This window comes from Oncorhynchus keta, chromosome 18, assembly GCF_023373465.1.
Source record: "Oncorhynchus keta strain PuntledgeMale-10-30-2019 chromosome 18, Oket_V2, whole genome shotgun sequence".
NCBI lineage: Eukaryota > Metazoa > Chordata > Actinopteri > Salmoniformes > Salmonidae > Oncorhynchus > Oncorhynchus keta.
In genome coordinates this window covers 39,915,535-39,937,923 of record NC_068438.1, presented here as the reverse complement: position 1 = coordinate 39,937,923, position 22,389 = coordinate 39,915,535, and the positions used below count along the sequence as shown (strand labels likewise).

The 22,389-nt window shown below is 48.8% G+C and overlaps 1 pseudogene; it reads left to right on the top strand.

Moving 5' to 3' along the window:
- Positions 1 to 22,389, top strand: part of LOC118377491 (caseinolytic peptidase B protein homolog) — a 61,773-nt pseudogene that overhangs the window by 17,462 nt on the left and 21,922 nt on the right.

The window sequence follows — 22,389 nt, the reverse complement described above, 5'->3', positions numbered from 1 at the left end:
AAGTGGACACACACCTCTCCAAAGTGGACACACACCTCTCCAAGTGGACACACACCTCTCCAAGTGGACACACACCTCTCCAAGTGGACACACACCTCTCCAAGTGGACACACACCTCTCCAAAGTGGACACACACCTCTCCAAAGTGGACACACACCTCTCCAAGTGGACACACACCTCTCCAACCTCTCCAAGTGGACACACACCTCTCCAAGTGGACACACACCTCTCCAAGTGGACACACACCTCTCCAAAGTGGACACACACCTCTCCAAAGTGGACACACACCTCTCCAAGTGGACACACACCTCTCCAAGTGGACACACACCTCTCCAAGTGGACACACACCTCTCCAAAGTGGACACACACCTCTCCAAGTGGACACACACCTCTCCAAGTGGACACACACCTCTCCAAAGTGGACACACACCTCTCCAAAGTGGACACACACATCTCTCCAAAGTAGACACACACCTCTCCAAGTGGACACACACCTCTCCAAGTGGACACACACCTCTCCAAAGTGGACACACACCTCTCCAAGTGGACACACACCTCTCCAAAGTGGACACACACATCTCTCCAAAGTAGACACACACCTCTCCAAGTGGACACACACCTCTCCAAGTGGACACACACCTCTCCAAGTGAACACACACCTCCCCAAAGTGTGCACACACCTCTCCAAGTGGACACACATCTCTCCAAGTGGACACACCCCTCCCCAAGTGGACACACACATCTCTCCAAAGTGTGCACACACCTCTCCAAAGTGGACACACACCTCTCCAAAGTGTGCACACACCTCTCCAAAGTGGACACACACCTCTCCAAAGTGGACACACACCTCTCCAAAGTGTGCACACACCTCTCCAAAGTGGACACACACCTCTCCAAAGTGGACACACATCTCTCCAAAGTGTGCACACACCTCTCCAAAGTGGACACACACCTCTCCAAAGTGGACACACACCTCTCCAAAGTGGACACACACCTCTCCAAAGTGGACACACACCTCTCCAAAGTGGACACACACCTCTCCAAAGTGGACACACACCTCTCCAAAGTGGACACACACCTCTCCAAGTGGACACACACCTCTCCAAGTGGACACACAACTCTCCAAGTGGACACACATCTCTCCAAAGTGGACACACACCTCTCCAAAGTGGACACACACCTCTCCAAGTGGACACACACCTCTCCAAAGTGTGCACACACCTCTCCAAAGTGGACACACACCTCTCCAAAGTGTGCACACACCTCTCCAAGTGGACACACACCTCTCCAAGTGGACACACACCTCTCCAAGTGGACACACACCTCTCCAAGTGGACACACACTCTCAAAGTGGACACACACCTCTCCAAGTGGACACAACCTCTCCAAGTGGACACACACCTCTCCAAAGTGGACACACACCTCTCCAAGTGGACACACACCTCTCCAAGTGGACACACACCTCTCCAAAGTGGACACACACCTCTCCAAGTGGACACATACCTCTCCAAAGTGGACACACACCTCTCCAAGTGGACACACACCTCTCCAAGTGGACACATACCTCTCCAAGTGGACACACACCTCTCCAAGTGGACACACACCTCTCCAAAGTGGACACACACCTCTCCAAGTGGACACACACCTCTCCAAGTGGACACACACCTCTCCAAAGTGGACACACACCTCTCCAAGTGGACACACACCTCTCCAAAGTGGACACACACCTCTCCAAAGTGGACACACACCTCTCCAAGTGGACACACACCTCTCCAAGTGGACACACACCTCTCCAAAGTGGACACACACCTCTCCAAGTGGACACACACCTCTCCAAAGTGGACACACACCTCTCCAAGTGGACACACACCTCTCCAAGTGGACACACACCTCTCCAAAGTGGACACACACCTCTCCAAGTGGACACATACCTCTCCAAGTGGACACACACCTCTCCAAGTGGACACACACCTCTCCAAGTGGACACACCTCTCCAAAGTGGACACACACCTCTCCAAAGTGGACACACACCTCTCCAAGTGGACACATACCTCTCCAAGTGGACACACACCTCTCCAAGTGGACACACACCTCTCCAAGTGGACACACACCTCTCCAAGTGGACACACACCTCTCCAAGTGGACACACACCTCTCCAAAGTGTGACACACACCTCTCAAGTGGACACACACCTCTCCAAGTGGACACACCCCTCCCCAAGTGGACACACACCTCTCCAAAGTGTGCACACACCTCTCCAAAGTGGACACACACCTCTCCAAAGTGTGCACACACCTCTCCAAAGTGGACACACACCTCTCCAAAGTGTGCACACACCTCTCCAAAGTGGACACACACCTCTCCAAAGTGTGCACACACCTCTCCAAGTGGACACACACCTATCCAAGTGGACATACACCTCTCCAAGTGGACACACACCTCTCCAAAGTGGACACACACCTCTCCAAGTGGACACACACCTCTCCAAGTGGACACATACCTCTCCAAGTGGACACACACCTCTCCAAGTGGACACACACCTCTCCAAAGTGGACACATACCTCTCCAAAGTGGACACACACCTCTCCAAAGTGGACACACACCTCTCCAAGTGGACACATACCTCTCCAAGTGGACACACACCTCTCCAAGTGGACACACACCTCTCCAAGTGGACACACACCTCTCCAAGTGGGCGAACACCTCTCCAAGTGGACACACACCTCTCCAAAGTGTGCACACACCTCTCCAAAGTGGACACACACCTCTCCAAGTGGACACACACCTCTCCAAGTGGACACACCCCTCCCCAAGTGGACACACACATCTCCAAAGTGGACACACACCTCTCCAAAGTGGACACACACCTCTCCAAAGTGTGCACACACCTCTCCAAAGTGGACACACACCTCTCCAAAGTGGACACACACCTCTCCAAAGTGGACACACACCTCTCCAAAGTGTGCACACACCTCTCCAAGTGGACACACACCTATCCAAGTGGACATACACCTCTCCAAGTGGACACACACCTCTCCAAGTGGACACACACCTCTCCAAGTGGACACACACCTCTCCAAGTGGACACACACATCTCCAAGTGGACACACACCTCTCCAAAGTGGACACACACCTCTCCAAGTGGACACACACCTCTCCAAGTGGACACACACCTCTCCAAAGTGGACACACACCTCTCCAAGTGGACACACACCTCTCAAAGTGGACACACACCTCTCCAAGTGGACACACACCTCTCCAAGTGGACACACACCTCTCCAAGTGGACACACACCTCTCCAAGTGGACACACACCTCTCCAAGTGGACACACACCTCTCCAAAGTGGACACACACCTCTCCAAAGTGTGTACACACCTCTCCAAGTGGACACATACCTCTCCAAGTGGACACACACCTCTCCAAGTGGACACACACCTCCCAAAGTGGACACACACCTCTCCAAGTGGACACACACCTCTCCAAGTGGACACACACCTCCCCAAAGTGGACACACACCTCTCCAAAGTGGGCACACACCTCTCCAAGTGGACACACACCTCTCCAAAGTGGACACACACCTCTCCAAAGTGTGCACACACCTCTCCAAGTGGACACACATCTCTCAAAAGTGTGCACACACCTCTCCAAGTGGACACACACCTCTCCAAGTGGACACACACCTCTCCAAAGTGGACACACACCTCTCCAAGTGGACACATACCTCTCCAAAGTGGACACACACCTCTCCAAAGTGGACACACACCTCTCCAAGTGGACACATACCTCTCCAAGTGGACACACACCTCTCCAAGTGTACACACACCTCTCCAAGTGGGCGAACACCTCTCCAAAGTGGACACACACCTCTCCAAGTGGCCACACACCTCTCCAAAGTGGACACACACCTCTCCAAGTGGACACACACCTCTCCAAGTGGACACACACCTCTCCAAGTGGACACACACCTCTCCAAAGTGGACACACACCTCTCCAAGTGGACACACACCTCTCCAAAGTGGACACACACCTCTCCAAGTGGACACACACCTCTCCAAGTGGACACACACCTCTCCAAGTGGACACACACCTCTCCAAGTGGACACACACCTCTCCAAGTGGACACACACCTCTCCAAGTGGACACACACCTCTCCAAGTGGACACATACCTCTCCAAAGTGGACACACACCTCTCCAAAGTGGACACACACCTCTCCAAGTGGACACATACCTCTCCAAGTGGACACACACCTCTCCAAGTGGACACACACCTCTCCAAGTGGACACACACCTCTCCAAGTGGGCGAACACCTCTCCAAGTGGACACACACCTCTCCAAAGTGTGCACACACCTCTCCAAGTGGACACACACCTCTCCAAGTGGACACACCCCTCCCCAAGTGGACACACACATCTCTCCAAAGTGTGCACACACCTCTCCAAAGTGGACACACACCTCTCCAAAGTGTGCACACACCTCTCCAAAGTGGACACACACCTCTCCAAAGTGTGCACACACCTCTCCAAGTGGACACACACCTATCCAAGTGGACATACACCTCTCCAAGTGGACACACACCTCTCCAAAGTGGACACACACCTCTCCAAGTGGACACACACCTCTCCAAGTGGACACACACCTCTCCAAGTGGACACACACCTCTCCAAAGTGGACACACACCTCTCCAAAGTGGACACACACCTCTCCAAGTGGACACACACCTCTCCAAGTGGACACACACCTCTCCAAGTGGACACACACCTCTCCAAGTGGACACACACCTCTCCAAGTGGACACACACCTCTCCAAAGTGGACATACACCTCTCCAAAGTGTGCACACACCTCTCCAAGTGGACACATACCTCTCCAAGTGGACACACACCTCTCCAAGTGGACACACACCTCTCCAAGTGGACACACACCTCTCCAAGTGGACACACACCTCTCCAAAGTGGACACACACCTCTCCAAAGTGTGCACACACCTCTCCAAGTGGACACACACCTCTCCAAAGTGGACACACACCTCTCCAAAGTGTGCACACACCTCTCCAAGTGGACACACACCTCTCAAAAGTGTGCACACACCTCTCCAAGTGGACACACACCTCTCCAAGTGGACACACACCTCTCCAAGTGGACACACACCTCTCCAAGTGGACACATACCTCTCCAAAGTGGACACACACCTCTCCAAAGTGGACACACACCTCTCCAAGTGGACACATACCTCTCCAAGTGGACACACACCTCTCCAAGTGTACACACACCTCTCCAAGTGGGCGAACACCTCTCCAAAGTGGACATACACCTCTCCAAGTGGACACACACCTCTCCAAAGTGGACACACACCTCTCCAAGTGGACACACACCTCTCCAAGTGGACACACACCTCTCCAAAGTGGGCACAGTTCCTAAGTCATTTCAATGCACTTTTATGACTCAAAGAAGTCTTCAACTATTTGTTTTAGCTCTCCTACCTGTACCATGGAGGAACGAAAGCAAGCACACTTGTAGTTGTTTTGTTTGGAACACAACCCTGCATCCCTGCCATCACACAATTACTGTTGTTGTTTACGCAATCCCAAAATGGTCCATTATAAATCACAATCTGGGTCAGGTGGGCATCATTTGAAAGCTTGTTCTATTGCCAGCATGACTAGCTAAGTTCTAAAATAGTATCTTACAGTATTATGCTTTCATTACACAATTCAGAGAAATGGATGAGGGTTTTGGTCTTATAGAAATGACGAGTGCATTCAGGCGTTCAATGGCCAGTTCTCTCCACAATAAACCATCAGTTCTGCTCAGAACAACCCAGGGTATGACAGGAGATCATCTTGCAGGCTAACTGTACATCAAACATAGCCATCATAAACGTCTTCATTCTCAACCCTCATACGGGTACGAGTGTAAAGAGCCAGGTGAATTTCTTAATCACCCTATCTGTGTTCTCAGCACTGTAACACACACACACACACACACACATAGTTAAGTAGTCAGACAGACAGACACAGTCGGGTAGTCACACAGACAGACAGACAGACAGACAGACAGACAGACAGACAGACAGACAGACAGACAGACAGACAGACAGACAGACAGACAGACAGACAGACAGACAGACACAGTCAGGTAGCCACACAGACAGACAGAGCCATGTAGCCACACTGACAGACAGAAAGGAGGGTGTGCTCGCTCTTCCCAGCCACAGTGCCTCCTATAGCGTGGGGGGGGGGGGGCATTTAGATAGCCAGACAGGCAGACAGGCAGACAGGCAGCTAATGGTGACTTGAGGGGAACCAGAGAGATGATTTGAGTTTATTTCATCAATTTTTCTACATTTCCCTTCTTCTCTCTCTCTCTATCCCTCTCTCTCTCTTTTCCCCTCCTGTTCTCTCCTCTCTTTAACCCTGTCACAGGGGATGGAGGGGAACAGAAGTGATCACTTCTCTCTCTCTCTTTCTGTCTCTCTCTCTATTCCTCTCTCTTTCTCTCTTTCTGTCTCTCTCTCTCTATCCCTCTCTCTCTCTCTATCCCTCTCTCTCTCTCTCTCTCTCTCTCTCTCTCTCTCTCTCTCTCTCTCTCTCTCTCTCTCTCCTCTCTCTCTCTCTCTCTCTATCCCTCTCTCTCTATCTCTCTCTCTATTCCTCTCTCTTTCTCTCTTTCTGTCTCTCTCTCTTTCTCTCTTTCTGTCTCTCTCTCTCTATCCCCCTCTCTCTCTCTATCCCTCTCTCTTTCTCTCTCTCTATCCCTCTCTCTCTCTCTCTCTCTCTCTCTCTCTCTCTCTCTCTCTCTCTCTCTCTATCCCTCTCTCTGTCTATCGCTCTCTCTATTCCTCTCTCTTTCTCTCTTTCTGTCTCTCTCTCTATTCCTCTCTCTTTCTCTCTTTCTGTCTCTCTCTCTCTATCCCCCTCTCTCTCTCTATCCCTCTCTCTTTCTCTCTCTCTCTCTCTCTATCCCTCTCTCTGTCTATCTCTCTCGCTATTCCTCTCTCTTTCTCTCTTTCTGTCTCTCTCTATTCCTCTCTCTTTCTCTCTTTCTGTCTCTCTCTCTCTATCCCCCTCTCTCTCTCTATCCCTCTCTCTCTCTCTCTCTCTCTCTCTATCCCTCTCTCTGTCTATCTCTCTCTCTATTCCTCTCTCTTTCTTTCTTTCTGTCTCTCTCTCTATTCCTCTCTCTTTCTCTCTTTCTGTCTCTCTCTCTCTATCCCCCTCTCTCTCTCTATCCCTCTCTCTTTCTCTCTCTCTCTCTCTATCCCTCTCTCTGTCTCTCTCTCGCTATTCCTCTCTCTTTCTCTCTTTCTGTCTCGCTCTCTCTATCCCTCTCTCCTTCTGTCTCTCTCTCTCCTTCTGCCTCTTTCTGCCTCTTTCTGTCTCTTTCTGTTGTGGACTGTTCTGATGATTCACAACATTGAATCCATCTACTGACCTTTTCCTCTCCCCCTGCCTCCCTGTGTGTGTGTGTGTGTGTGTGTGTGTGTGTGTGTGTGTGTGTGTGTGTGTGTGTGTGTGTGTGTGTGTGTGTGTGTGTGTGTGTGTGTGTGTGTGTGTGTGTGTGTGTGTGTGTGTGTGTGTGTGTGTGTGTGTGTGTGTGTGTGTGTGTGTGTGCAGTTCCAGGAAACTGAAGCTAAGAGAGAGGTAAAAGACAGGAGACGTTTCTCTCTGGAGAAACAACTGATGGAGCGTCATCAGCCAGGAAGGGGCCATCAACACTTCAGATACACACACGCGCGCACACACACACACCCCAATCCTTTCTCCTTTAAAGAACATTTGCTTCCCCTACAGGCCACCTCTATTTCTAATCCTCTCTCTCTTTCTGGTGGGGGGCGGGCTCAGTCATGCAGGCAGAGGCTGTAATTGGTTAATTGTGATGAATGAGCTGTCCATCAGGCAGACACAGGTGGTGTACGCGTGTGTGCGTGCATGTGTTTGTGTTGAACAGCTGGAGAGGCCAGGCCTTGAGCTGCCAGCTAACACGATTACAGAGAGACATACTCCAGACCTCTCTCAATCTCTCCCTCCCCCCTTCCGTCTCTCCATCTTTCTCTCCATCTCCAATTCCCGCCCTCCTCCTCTCTCCGCCTTTCTGTTCATTTTCTCCTTCCCTCCCTTCTTCTCGACCAGTCCTCCTCCTGTTCTTTCCTGTGTCTATGACCTATTGAAGGAAATGAACTAGGAAGTGATGTTATCTGGGAAGGTGTCTTTACTCTGTCTGAGATGATGGAGAGAGAGGAGGAGAGATGGAGAGAGATGGTGGAGAGCTGGAGAGAGAGGGGGAAGAGAGGAGGAGAGAGAGAGGAGGAGAGATGGAGAGAGAGAGGAGGAGAGATGGAAGAGAGGAGGAGAGATGGATGGAGGGAGAGAGGAGGAGAGATGGAGGAGAGATGGATGGAGGGAGAGAGAGGAGGAGACATGGAGAGCTGTGGAGAGGAGGAGAGATGGGAGAGAGGAGGAGGAGAGATGGAGGACAGATGGAGAGATGAGGAGAGATGGAGAGAGAGGAGGATGAGAGATGGGGAGAGAGAGGAGGAGGAGGAGAGATGGGGAGAGAGAAGAGGAGGAGAGATGGGGAGAAAGGAGGAGGAGAGATGGGAGAGGGGAGCAGGAGAGATGGAGAGAGAGGAGGAGTAGGAGAGATGGAAAAAGAGAGGAGGAGGAGCAATGGGGAGAGAGGAGGAGGAGAGATGAGGAGGAGAGATGGGAGAGGGGAGGAGGAGAGATGGAGAGATGGAGGAGAGCTGGAGAGAGGAGGAGTAGAGATGGGAGAGAGGAGGAGTAGAGATGATAGAGAGAGGAGGAGAGATGGATGGAGGGAGAGAGAGAAGGAGACACAGAGAGCTGGAGAGAGGAGGAGAGATGGGAGCGAGGAGAAGGAGAGATGGAGGAGAGATGGAGAGAGGGGGAGAGATGGGAGCGAGGAGAAGGAGAGATGGAGGAGAGATGGAGAGAGGAGGAGAGATGGAGAGATGGAGGAGAGATTTAGAGAGAGGAGGAGAAGGAGGAGAGGAGAAGAGATGGAGAGAGGGAGGAGGAGAGATGGATGGAGGGAGAGAGAGGAGGAGAGATGGAGAGAGATGAGGAGGAGAGATGAGAGAGAGAGAGAGAGAGAGAGAGAGAGAGAGAGAGAGAGAGAGAGAGAGAGAGAGAGAGAGAGAGAGAGAGAGAGAGAGAGAGAGAGAGAGAGAGAGAGAGAAAGAAGGAGGAAATATGGGAGAGCTGAAAAACACACTGGAGAGAGGAGAGAGCTGGAGAGAGGAGGAGGGATGGGTGAGGAGAGATGGAGGAGAGATGGAGGAGAGATGGAGGAGAGATGGAGGAGGCGAGATGGAGGCGAGATTTAGAGAGAAAGGAGGAGAAGAGATGGAGAGAGGAAGGAGGAGAAGTGAGAGAGAGATAAGGAAGTGAGATGAAAGAGAGAGAGATAAGGAGGAGATATGGAGAGAGAGAAGAAGGAGAGATGGAGGGAGAGGAGGAGAGATAGAGAGAGAGAGGAGGAGAGATTGAGAGAGAGGAGAAGCGATGGAGAGATTGAGAGAGAGGAGGAGGAGAGATGGAGAGATGGAAAGAGAGAGGAGGGAGAGAGAGATTGAGAGAGATGGATAGAGAGGTGGAGAGATGGATGAAGGGAGAGAGAAAGGAGAGATGGAGAGCTGGAGAGAGGATGAGAGATGGAGAGAGTGAGGAGGAGAGATGGACAGAGAGGAGGAGAGATGGAGAGAGGAGGAGAGATGAAAGAGAGGAGGAGAGATGAAAGAGAGGTAGAGAGATGGGAGAGAGGAGGAGGAGGGATGGAGAGATGGAGAGAGAGAGGATGAGAGATGAGAGAGGAGGAGGGGTGGAGAGAGGAGGAGGAGAGAGAGGGGAGGGGAGATGGGGAGAGAGGAGCGATGGGGAGATAGAGAGTAGACTGAGAGGGAGAGGAGGAGGAGGAGAGAGGGAGAGATGGAAAGAGAGGAGGAGAGATGGAGTGAGAGGAGGAGGAGAGATGGAGAGAGAGAGGAGGGGAGATGAGAGAGAGAGGAGGAGATATGGAGCGAGATAGGAGGAGATATGAGAGAGAAGAGGAGGAGGAGAGAGAAGGAGGAGAGAGAAGGAGGAGAGATGGAGAGAGAGGTGGAGGAGAGATGGAGGAGAGATGGAGAAGAGAAGAGATGGAGAGAAAGGAGGAGAGCTGGATGGAGGAGAGAGAGGAAGAGGAGATATGGAGAGATGAAAAAAGAGAGGAGGGAGAGAGAGATAGAGATAAGGAGGAGAAATGAGAGAGATGGAGGAGTGATGGAGAGAGAGGAGGAGGAGAGACGGAGAGATGGAAAAAGAGGAGGGAGAAAGAGAGATAAGGAGGAGAGATGGAGAGAGAGGATGGGAGATGGAGGAGGAGGAGAGATGGAGAGATGGAGAGAGAAGAGGAGGAGAGAGAGAGAGAGAGAGAGAGAGAGAGAGAGAGAGAGAGAGAGAGAGAGAGAGAGAGAGAGAGAGAGAGAGAGAGAGAGAGAGAGAGAGAGAGAGGAGAGGAGAGAGAGAGAGGAGAGAGAGAGGAGGAGATATGGAGAGAGAGGGGGAGACATGGAGAGATGGGGAGATGGAGAGAGGAGGAGAGATGGGGAGAGAGAGGAGGAGAGATGGAGAGGGAGAGGAGGAGAGATGGAGAGAGAGAGGAGGAGATGGAGAGAGAGGAGGAGGAGAGGTGGAGAGGGAGAGGAGGAGAGATGGAGAGAGAAGAGAGATGGAGATGGAGAGAGAGGAGGAGAGATGGAAGAGAGAGGGAGAAGGAGATATGGATGGAGAGAGAGGAGGAGGAGAGTGGAGAGGGAGAGGAGGAGAGATGGAGAGAGAGAGGAGGAGATGGAGAGAGAAGAGGAGAGATGGAGAGGGAGAGGAGGAGAGATGGAGAGAGAGAGAGGAGAGATGGAGAGAGAGGAGGAGGAGAGATGAGAGAAGAGGGAGAGATGGAGAGATGGAGAGAGAGAGGAGAGATGGAGAGGGAGAGGAGGAGAGATGGAGGAGAGAGAGAGAGATGGAGAGAGAGGAGGAGGAGAGATGGAGAGAGAGGAGGAGGAGAGATGGAGAGAGAGGAGGAGGAGACATGGAGAGAGAGGAGGAGGAGACATGGAGAGAGAGGAGGAGGAGACATGGAGAGAGAGGAGGAGGAGACATGGAGAGAGAGGAGGAGGAGAGTTGACTTTGAGTACAACAAGGTAGAGGCCAGTAAATAGCTGATATTAAATTGTGACTCCATGGATGCTTTGTATCGATCGCTGGGCCACAGATAGAGATTGTGTTTAGTGAGGCTTCTGTGTCTGCGGTTGCTAGGTACCTTGTACCACTCCAGAGCTGCACAGTAGTTGTCTAATGGCAATAACGACCCTACTGCAACACAACAGTGGAAAGACATGTGGCACTATGTGTATGTGTTCTGTTTAGAATGTCTGGTGATGTTCTGGTCCACTATGTGAATGTGTTCTGTTTAGAATGTCTGGTGATGTTCTGGTCCACTATGTGAATGTGTTCTGTTTAGAATGTCTGGTGATGTCCTGGTCCACTATGTGAATGTGTTCTGTTTAGAATGTCTGGTGATGTCCTGGTCCACTATGTGAATGTGTTCTGTTTAGAATGTCTGGTGATGTCCTGGTCCACTATGTGAATGTGTTCTGTTTAGAATGTCTGGTGATGTCCTGGTCCACTATGTGAATGTGTTCTGTTTAGAATGTCTGGTGATGTTCTGGTCCACTATGTGAATGTGTTCTGTTTAGAATGTCTGGTGATGTTCTGGTCCACTATGTGAATGTGTTCTGTTTAGAATGTCTGGTGATGTTCTGGTCCACTATGTGAATGTGTTCTGTTTAGAATGTCTGGTGATGTTCTGGTCCACTATGTGAATGTGTTCTGTTTAGAATGTCTGGTGATGTTCTGGTCCACTATGTGAATGTGTTCTGTTTAGAATGTCTGGTGATGTTCTGGTCCACTATGTGAATGTGTTCTGTTTAGAATGTCTGGTGATGTTCTGGTCCACTATGTGAATGTGTTCTGTTTAGAATGTCTGGTGATGTTCTGGTCCACTATGTGAATGTGTTTGTCTTGTCACAAGGAACAGCAGCAGGGTCCACTGGCTGTGTGACTACAAGCACAACAACCTAGAACACCACCATTATCCGTGGGAATTCTAGGATGTGTAGTCTGGCAGAAAGCAGAGCACATTGCATGCTGGGAGCTGTAGTCCAGGCAGTGCACTAGTCGAGGTCTCTCTGTGGCTGATGTGATGAATGGTGGTTGTTGCCGTGGCAAATTGTCCTGAAAGCAATCTGAGACACATCACCACGGCGATAAAGGAAGAGCTTATTGATCCCTGTGAAGTAATACAGTGAATATATCACACACACGATCACACACCGACACATGATCACACACACAGAATATCACACACACACGGGGGGAAATATCAGCTAGCAGACTGAGGGATGATGGTGATGATCAGCAACAACACAAAGAGAGAGGGGGGTTGGTGAGGGCACACATACACACACATACACACACAATGACAACTCAAGCTCATGCTTTTTACAAGCACCCAATGACCTGGAGGGATATGAGAGTGACAGAAAGGAAGAGGGGGAGAAAGAGAGAAAGAGATGAGAGACAGAGAGAGAGAGAGAGAGAGAGAGAGAGAGAGAGAGAGAGAGAGAGAGAGAGAGAGAGAGAGAGAGAGAGAGAGAGAGAGAGAGAGAGAGAGAGAGAGAGAGAGAGAGAGAGAGAGAGAGAGAGACATGGAGAGATGGGGAGAGAGGAGGAGGGAGGGAGGGGGGAGACATGGAGAGATGGAGAGAGAGGAGGAGAGATGGAGAGAGAGGAGGAGAGATGGAGAGGAGAGGAGGAGAGATGGAGAGGGAGAGGAGGAGAGATGGAGAGAGAGAGGAGGAGATATGGAGAGAGAGGAGGAGGAGAGGTGGAGAGGGAGAGGAGGAGAGATGGAGAGAGAGGTGGAGGAGAGATGGAGAGAGAGGCGGAGGAGAGGTGGAGAGTGAGAGGAGGAGAGATGGAAGAGAGAGGGAGAAGGAGATATGGAGAGAGAGGAGGAGATATGGAGAGAGAGGAGGAGGAGAGTGGAGAGGGAGAGGAGGAGAGATGGAGAGAGAGAGGAGGAGATATGGAGAGAGAAGAGGAGAGATGGAGAGGGAGAGGAGGAGAGATGGAGAGAGAGAGAGGAGAGATGGAGAGAGAGGAGGAGGAGAGATGGAGAGAGAAGAGGAGAGATGGAGAGATGGAGAGAGAGAGAGGAGAGATGGAGAGGGAGAGGAGGAGAGATGGAGAGAGAGAGAGGAGAGATGGAGAGAGAGGGAGGAGGAGATGGAGAGAGAGGAGGAGGAGAGATGGAGAGAGAGGAGGAGGAGAGATGGAGAGAGAGGAGGAGGAGACATGGAGAGAGAGGAGGAGGAGACATGGAGAGAGAGGAGGAGGAGACATGGAGAGAGAGGAGGAGGAGAGTTGACTTTGAGTACAACAAGGTAGAGGCCAGTAAATAGCTGATATTAAATTGTGACTCCATGGATGCTTTGTATCGATCGCTGGGCCACAGATAGAGATTGTGTTTAGTGAGGCTTCTGTGTCTGCGGTTGCTAGGTACCTTGTACCACTCCAGAGCTGCACAGTAGTTGTCTAATGGCAATAACGACCCTACTGCAACACAACAGTGGAAAGACATGTGGCACTATGTGTATGTGTTCTGTTTAGAATGTCTGGTGATGTTCTGGTCCACTATGTGTTCTGTTTAGAATGTGTTCTTCTGTTTAGAATGTCTGGTGATGTCCTGGTCCACTATGTGAATGTGTTCTGTTTAGAATGTCTGGTGATGTCCTGGTCCACTATGTGAATGTGTTCTGTTTAGAATGTCTGGTGATGTCCTGGTCCACTATGTGAATGTGTTCTGTTTAGAATGTCTGGTGATGTCCTGGTCCACTATGTGAATGTGTTCTGTTTAGAATGTCTGGTGATGTTCTGGTCCACTATGTGAATGTGTTCTGTTTAGAATGTCTGGTGATGTTCTGGTCCACTATGTGAATGTGTTCTGTTTAGAATGTCTGGTGATGTCCTGGTCCACTATGTGAATGTGTTCTGTTTAGAATGTCTGGTGATGTTCTGGTCCACTATGTGAATGTGTTCTGTTTAGAATGTCTGGTGATGTTCTGGTCCACTATGTGAATGTGTTCTGTTTAGAATGTCTGGTGATGTTCTGGTCCACTATGTGAATGTGTTCTGTTTAGAATGTCTGGTGATGTTCTGGTCCACTATGTGAATGTGTTCTGTTTAGAATGTCTGGTGATGTTCTGGTCCACTATGTGAATGTGTTTGTCTTGTCACAAGGAACAGCAGCAGGGTCCACTGGCTGTGTGACTACAAGCACAACAACCTAGAACACCACCATTATCCGTGGGAATTCTAGGATGTGTAGTCTGGCAGAAAGCAGAGCACATTGCATGCTGGGAGCTGTAGTCCAGGCAGTGCACTAGTCGAGGTCTCTCTGTGGCTGATGTGATGAATGGTGGTTGTTGCCGTGGCAAATTGTCCTGAAAGCAATCTGAGACACATCACCACGGCGATAAAGGAAGAGCTTATTGATCCCTGTGAAGTAATACAGTGAATATATCACACACACGATCACACACCGACACATGATCACACACACAGAATATCACACACACACGGGGGGAAATATCAGCTAGCAGACTGAGGGATGATGGTGATGATCAGCAACAACACAAAGAGAGAGGGGGGTTGGTGAGGGCACACATACACACACATACACACACAATGACAACTCAAGCTCATGCTTTTTACAAGCACCCAATGACCTGGAGGGATATGAGAGTGACAGAAAGGAAGAGGGGGGAGAAAGAGAGAAAGAGATGAGAGACAGAGAGAGAGAGAGAGAGAGAGAGAGAGAGAGAGAGAGAGAGAGAGAGAGAGAGAGAGAGAGAGAGAGAGAGAGAGAGAGAGAGAGAGAGAGAGAGAGAGAGAGAGAGAGAGAGAGAGGAGATGAGAGACAGAGAGAGAGAGATGAGAGACACAGAGAGAGAGAGAGAAGAGATGAGAGAGAGAGAGAGAGAGAGAGAGACAGAGAGAGAGAGAGGGAGATGAGAGACAGAGATGAGAGACACACACAGAGAGAGAGAGAGAGAGAGAGAGAGAGAAGGAGATGAGAAACACACAGAGAGAGAGAGAAGGAGATGAGAGACACAGAGAGAGAGGAGATGAGACAGAGAGAGAGAAGGAGATGAGAGACAGAGAAAGAGACGTCTTCTCATGCTTTGTTGATTTAAAAAAAGACTGACTCAATTTGGCATGAGGGTCTAATATACAAACTGATGGAAAGTGGTGTTGGGGGAAAAACATACGACATTATAAAATCCATGTACACAAACAACAAGTGTGTGGTTAAACATGGCAAAAAACACACACCTTTCTTCACACATGGTCGTGGGGTGAGACAGGGATGCATCTTAAGCCCCACCCTCTTCAACATGTATATCAACGAATTGGCGCGGGCACTAGAAAAGTCCCGGACACACCCTACTAGAATCTGAAGTCAAATGTCTACTGTTTGCTGATGATCTGGTGCTTCTGTCCACAACCAAGGAGGGCCTACAGCAGTACCTAGATCTTATGCACAAATTCTGTCAGACCTGGGCCCTGACAGTAAATCTCAGTAAGACCAAAATAATGGTGTTCCAAAAAAGGTCCAGTCACCAGGACCACAAATACAAATTCCATCTAGACACTGTTGCCCTAGAGCACAGAAAAAGCTATACATACCTTGGCCTAAACATCAGCGCCACAGGTAACTTCCACAAAGCTGTGAACGATCTGAGAGACAAGGCAAGAAGGGCATTCTATGCCATCAAAAGGAACATAAATTTCAACATAACAATTAGGATTTGGCTAAAAATACTTGAATCAGTCATAGAGCCCATTGCCCTTTATGGTGGTGAGGTCTGGGGTCCGCTCACCAACCAAGACTTCACAAAATGGGAAAACACCAAATTTAGACTCTGCACGCAGAATTCTGCAAAAATATCCTCCGTGTACAACGTAGAACACCAAATAATGCATGCAGAGCAGAATTAGGCCAATACCCACTAATTATCAAAATCCAGAAAAGAGCCGTTAAATTCTACAACCACCTAAAAGGAAGCGATTCCCAAACCGTCAATAACAAAGCCATCACCTACAGAGAGATGAACCTGGAGAGGAGTCCCCTAAGCAAGCTGGTCCTGGGGCTCTGTTCACAAACACAAACACACCCTACAGAGCCCCAGGACAGCAGCACAATTAGACTCAACCAAATCATGAGAAAACAAAAAGATAATTACTTGACACATTGGAAAGAATTATCAAAAAAACAGAACAAACTAGAATGCTATTTGGCCCTACACAGAGTACACAGCGGAAGAATACCTGACCACTGTGACTGACCCAAAATTAAGGAAAGCTTTGACTATGTACAGACTCAGTGAGCATAGCCTTGCTATTGAGAAAGGTCGCCGTAGGCAGACATGGCTCTCAAGAGAAGACAGGCTATGTGCTCACTGCCCACAAAATGAGGTGGAAACTGAGCTGCACTTCCTATCTACTGGGTGAAATACCACAGTGTGCCATCACAGCAGCAAGATTTGTGACTTGTTGCCACAAGAAAAGGGCCACCAGTGAAGAACACACCATTGTAAATACAACCCATATTTATGCTTATTTATTTTATCTTGTGTCCTTTACTATTTGTACATTGTTAAAACACTGTATATATATAATATGACATTTGTAATGTCTTTATTGTTTTGAAACTTGCAATGTTTACTGTTAATTTTGATTGTTTATTTCACTTTATATATTCACTTTATATATTATCTACCTCACTTGCTTTGGCAATGTTAACACATGTTTCTCATGCCAATAAAGCCCTTGAATTGAATTGAGAGAGACAGATGAGAGACACAGAGAGAGAGCGAAGAAGATGAGAGAGAGAGAAGGAGATGAGAGACACACAGAGACAGGAGGGACAAAGGTTTTTGACCTTTGACCCTGTTGTTTCCAGGCACGTTCCCCCTAGATGACTCATGACTGGCCTCTGGCTACAGCACTATCTCTGTTTGGAGAGGGCTACAACACTATCTCTGTTTGGAGAGGGATACAACACTATCTCTGTTTGGAGAGGGCTACAACACTATCTCTGTTTGGAGAGGGATACAACACTATCTCTGTTTGGAGAGGGCTACAACACTATCTCTGTTTGGAGAGGGCTACAACACTATCTCTGTTTGGAGAGGGCTACAACCCTATCACTGTTTGGAGAGGGATACAACACTATCTCTGTTTGGAGAGGGCTACAACACTATCTCTGTTTGGAGACGGCTGCAACACTATCTCTGTTTGGAGAGGGCTACAACACTATCTCTGTTTGGAGAGGGCTAAAACACTATCTCTGTTTGGAGAGGGCTACAACACTATCTCTGTTTGGAGAGGGCTAAAACACTATCTCTGTTTGGAGAGGGCTACAACACTATCTCTGTTTGGAGAGGGCTACAACACTATCTCTGTTTGGAGAGAGCTAAAACACTATCTCTGTTTGGAGAGGGCTACAACACTATCTCTGTTTGGAGAGGGCTACAACACTATCTCTGTTTGGAGAGGACTACAACCCTATCTCTGTTTGGAGAGGGCTAAAACACTATCTCTGTTTGGAGAGGGCTACAACACTATCTCTGTTTGGAGAGGGCTAAAACACTATCTCTGTTTGGAGAGGGCTACAACACTATCTCTGTTTGGAGAGGGCTACAACACTATCTCTGTTTTGGAGAGAGCTAAAACACTATCTCTGTTTGGAGAGGGCTACAACACTATCTCTGTTTGGAGAGGGCTACAACACTATCTCTGTTTGGAGAGGGCTACAACCCTATCACTGTTTGGAGAGGGCTACAACCCTATCACTGTTTGGAGAGGGCTACAACACTATCTCTGTTTGGAGAGGGCTACAACCCTATCTCTGTTTGGAGAGGGCTACAACCCTATCACTGTTTGGAGAGGGCTACAACACTATCTCTGTTTGGAGAGGGCTACAACCCTATCTCTGTTTGGAGAGGGCTACAACACTATCTCTGTTTGGAGAGGGCTACAACACTATCTCTGTTTGGAGAGGGCTACAACCCTATCTCTGTTTGGAGAGGGCTACAACACTATCTCTGTTTGGAGAGGGCTACAACACTATCTCTGTTTGGAGAGGGCTACAACACTATCTCTGTTTGGAGAGGGCTACAACCCTATCTCTGTTTGGAGAGGGCTACAACACTATCTCTGTTTGGAGAGGGCTACAACACTATCTCTGTCTGGAGAGGGCTACAACCCTATCACTGTTTGGAGAGGGATACAACACTATCTCTGTTTGGAGAGGGCTACAACACTATCTCTGTCTGGAGAGGGCTACAACCCTATCACTGTTTGGAGAGGGATACAACACTATCTCTGTTTGGAGAGGGCTACAACACTATCTCTGTTTGGAGAGGGCTACAACACTATCTCTGTTTGGAGAGGGCTACAACACTATCTCTGTTTGGAGAGGGCTACAACACTATCTCTGTTTGGAGAGGGCTTCAACCCTATCTCTGTTTGGAGAGGACTACAACCCTATCTCTGTTTGGAGAGGGCTTCAACCCTATCTCTGTTTGGAGAGGGCTTCAACCCTATCTCTGTTTGGAGAGGGCTACAACCCTATCACTGTTTGGAGAGGGCTACAACCCCATCTCTGTTTGGAGAGGGCTACAACCCCATCTCTGTTTGGAGAGGGGCAAGGAACTATTGGGCTTTACTCGGTATCTCTCGCTCTCTCTCTCTCACACACACACACACACACACACACACACACACACACACACACACACACACACACACACACACACACACACACACACACACACACACACACACACACACACACACACACACACACACACACACACACACACACACACACACACAGGAAGGAGTAAATTGATCCTTGTTCAGCTCTCAGTCTAGAAGTGAATGTGGAGGATGATCCTCTTCTTATCACACTATAGTCATCTACCCTAGCAGACCTGAGTACCTCGGGCCTGTGTTCTGTGTGTGTGTGTGTCTTCTTCTTTGTGTCGTCTGTGGGTGCGTATTGTCCTTGTTCTGGACCATGTCCTTTGAGGGATGTCAGTGTGTTTTTCTGCCAGAGTCAGTCTCAGTTAGCTAACACAGACACTCTCTCCTGGAGGTTACAATGGCATTGTCTGTTTAACACACACAGTAGTAAGTCAGACTGGCTCTCCAAAGTACAGCCTGTGGGCGTCCGTATACATCTTCATGACAATTAACTCTCTCCTTCTCTTAATTTATCTCTCTACCACCTCTCATCTCTCATTCTCTCAATCCATCTCTACCACCTCTCATCTCTCATTCTCTCAATCCATCTCTCAATCCATCTCGCCATCTCTCTACCAACTCTCATCTCTCATTCTCTCAATCCAACTCTCCATCTCTCATCTCTCATTCTCTCAATCCATCTCTCCATCTCTACCACCTCATCTCTGTTTCTCTCAATCCATCTCTCCATCTCTCATCTCTCATTCTCTAATCCATCTCTCCATCTCTCATCTCTCATTCTCTCAATCCATCTCTCTACCACCTCTCATCTCTCAATCTCTCAATCCATCTCTACCAATTCCATCTCTCATTCTCTCAATCCATCTCTCAATCCATCTCTCCATCTCTCTACCAACTCTCATCTCTCATTCTCTCAATCAATCCATCTCTCCCCATTCCATCTCTCATTCTCTCAATCCATCTCTACCACCTCTCATCTCTCATTCTCTCAATCCATCTCTCCATCTCTCTACCACCTCTCATCTCTCATTCTCTCAATCCATCTCTCCATCTCTCATCTCTCATTGTTTCAATCCTTCTCTAACACCTCTCATCTCTCATTCTCTCAATCCATCTCTCCATCTCTCATCTCTCATTCTCTCAATCCATCTCTCTACCACCTCTCATCTCTCATTCTCTCAATCCATCTCGCCATCTCTCTACCACCTCTCATCTCTCAATCCATCTCTCCATCACCATCTCTCACTCTCTCAATCCATCTCTCCATCACCTCTCATCTCTCACTCTCTCAATCCATCTCTCCATCTCTCCATCTCTCTACCACCTCTCATCTCTCACTCTCTCAATCCATCTCTCCATTTCTCTACCAACTCTCCTTCTCTCCTTCTGTCTCTTATTTTCCTCAACTCCCATCTCCCCTTCTAACTATACCTCCATGAACGCTAACTCAACCTCCTTAATCTCTCCACTCATCTCTCCGTCTCTTCCTCTCTTTCTATCTCTTCATCTATCGTTCAGTCCCTCTATCTGTGTACTAGTGAGAATCATGTCATGTTGCTGGTACTTTGACGGGTGGAGTGTGCTGTTACGACAGCAGGAGATGGATCAATGGGTTTCTCTGTCACAGAGTGGACACACACACACAACTCATTCGGTGGTTGTTGAGACACTGCAGCCTCCTCTGAGATATGAAGACATGTATTGTAACGTCTCGGTGGGTTTCCGGCAGCTGGTACCCAACTTCCCTGTCTGTTATTTCTCTTCTCTTTCTCCTCTCTCACTCACTCCTGCCCCCTCCCTCACCCATCGTGCCTCCTTCCTCCCTTCCGCCCAGGGGGTGAGTCGGTGTGTGAGTGTGTGTTTGGTTGCTGGGGTAATGGTGGAGTAAGGTAGGCAAGGCTCTCCTCCGTGGGCGAGGTGTGTGTTAGAGAGAGAGAGGCTCAGATCCATGCTAACCTGATTTAGCTTTGGCCGCGCCGGGGAGGCTAACATGATTACCTCTGGCTAATGGCCCTACTGACTGAGAGAGGGGGAGGAGAGGGAGTGGGGAGGATAGCCTTCAATAATTATCCCCCTCCCTCCCCAGGCATTGATGGATACAACTTTAGAGGTCTCTGTTCTGCTCTCTCGCTCTCCCTCTTTCTCTGCTCTGCTCTCTCTTTCCACCAAGTGCTCCTGATCCTGCTCTCTTCCCTCACACTACCTCCTTTATCATACTTCCTCTGCAACCCCTCCCTTTGTCCCTCTATTTCTCTCTCTAGCATCTATATCTCCTCTCTCTCTCGCTCTCTCTCTCTCTCTCTCTCTCTCTCTCTCTCTCTCTCTCTCTCCTCTCTCTCTCTCTCCCTCTCTCTCCCTCTCCTCTCCCTCTCTCTCTCTCTCTCTCTCTCTCTCTCTCTCTCTTCCTCTCTCTCTCTCTCTCTCTTCTCTCTCCCTCTCCCTCTCTCTCTCTCTTCCTCTCTCTCCCTCTCCCTCTCCCTCTCTCTCTCCCTCTCTCTCCCTCTCCCTCTCTCTCTCTCTGTCTACAGCGATCAGGAGGTAGGAGAATGGATGGAATGATGAAGAACATCCCCTTGTCATCCTCTTCCTAGGCTCCTCTGGAATCGGTAACTCCTCTTTTCATCCCTCTCTCTTCATCCTTCGTTCCACTCATTTGTACCACTCAGCTGTGATGTCATGGAGCCTCTCTATAGCAGTATCCTGGTTAAAAGATCAGGAGAAGCCACACTTTAGTAGCTCCAATACAATCATTTATTCACCAACGTTTACACAGCAAGCTCTGTTCATCAGGGTTTCCTATTAAACACTGCAGGTCACCAGTGTATACAGTTGAAGTCAGAAGTTTACATACACCTTAGCCAAGTACATTTCAACTCAGTTTTTCAAAAATTCCCTGTCTTAGGTCAGTTTGGATCACCACTTTATTTAAAAAATGATTAATATCAGCTTTTATTTCTTTCATCACATTCCCAGTGGGTCAGAAGTTTACATATATTCAATTAGTATTTAGTAGCATTGCCTTTAAATGGTTTAAATTCGGTCAAACATTTCAGGTAGCCATCCACAAGCTTCCCACAATAAGTTGGGTGAATTTTGGCCCATTCCTCCTGACAGAGCTGGTGTAACCGAGTCAGGTTTGTAGGCCTCCTTGCTCTCACACTTTTTCAGTTCTGCCCACAAATATTCTATAGGATTGAGGTCAGGGCTTTGTGATGGCCATTCCAATACCTTGACTTTGTTGTCCTTAAGCCATTTTGAAGAAACTTTGGAAGTATGCTTGGGGTCATTGTCCATTTGGAAGACCCATATGCAACCAAGCTTTAACTTCCTGACTGATGTCTTGAGCTTGTTTGACCCAAGTTAAACAATGTAAAGGCAATGCTACCAAATACTAATTGAGTGTATGTAAACTCCTGACCCACTGGGAATGTGATGAAATAAATAAAAGCTGAAATAAATCCTTCTTTCTACTATTATTTTGACATTTCACATTCTT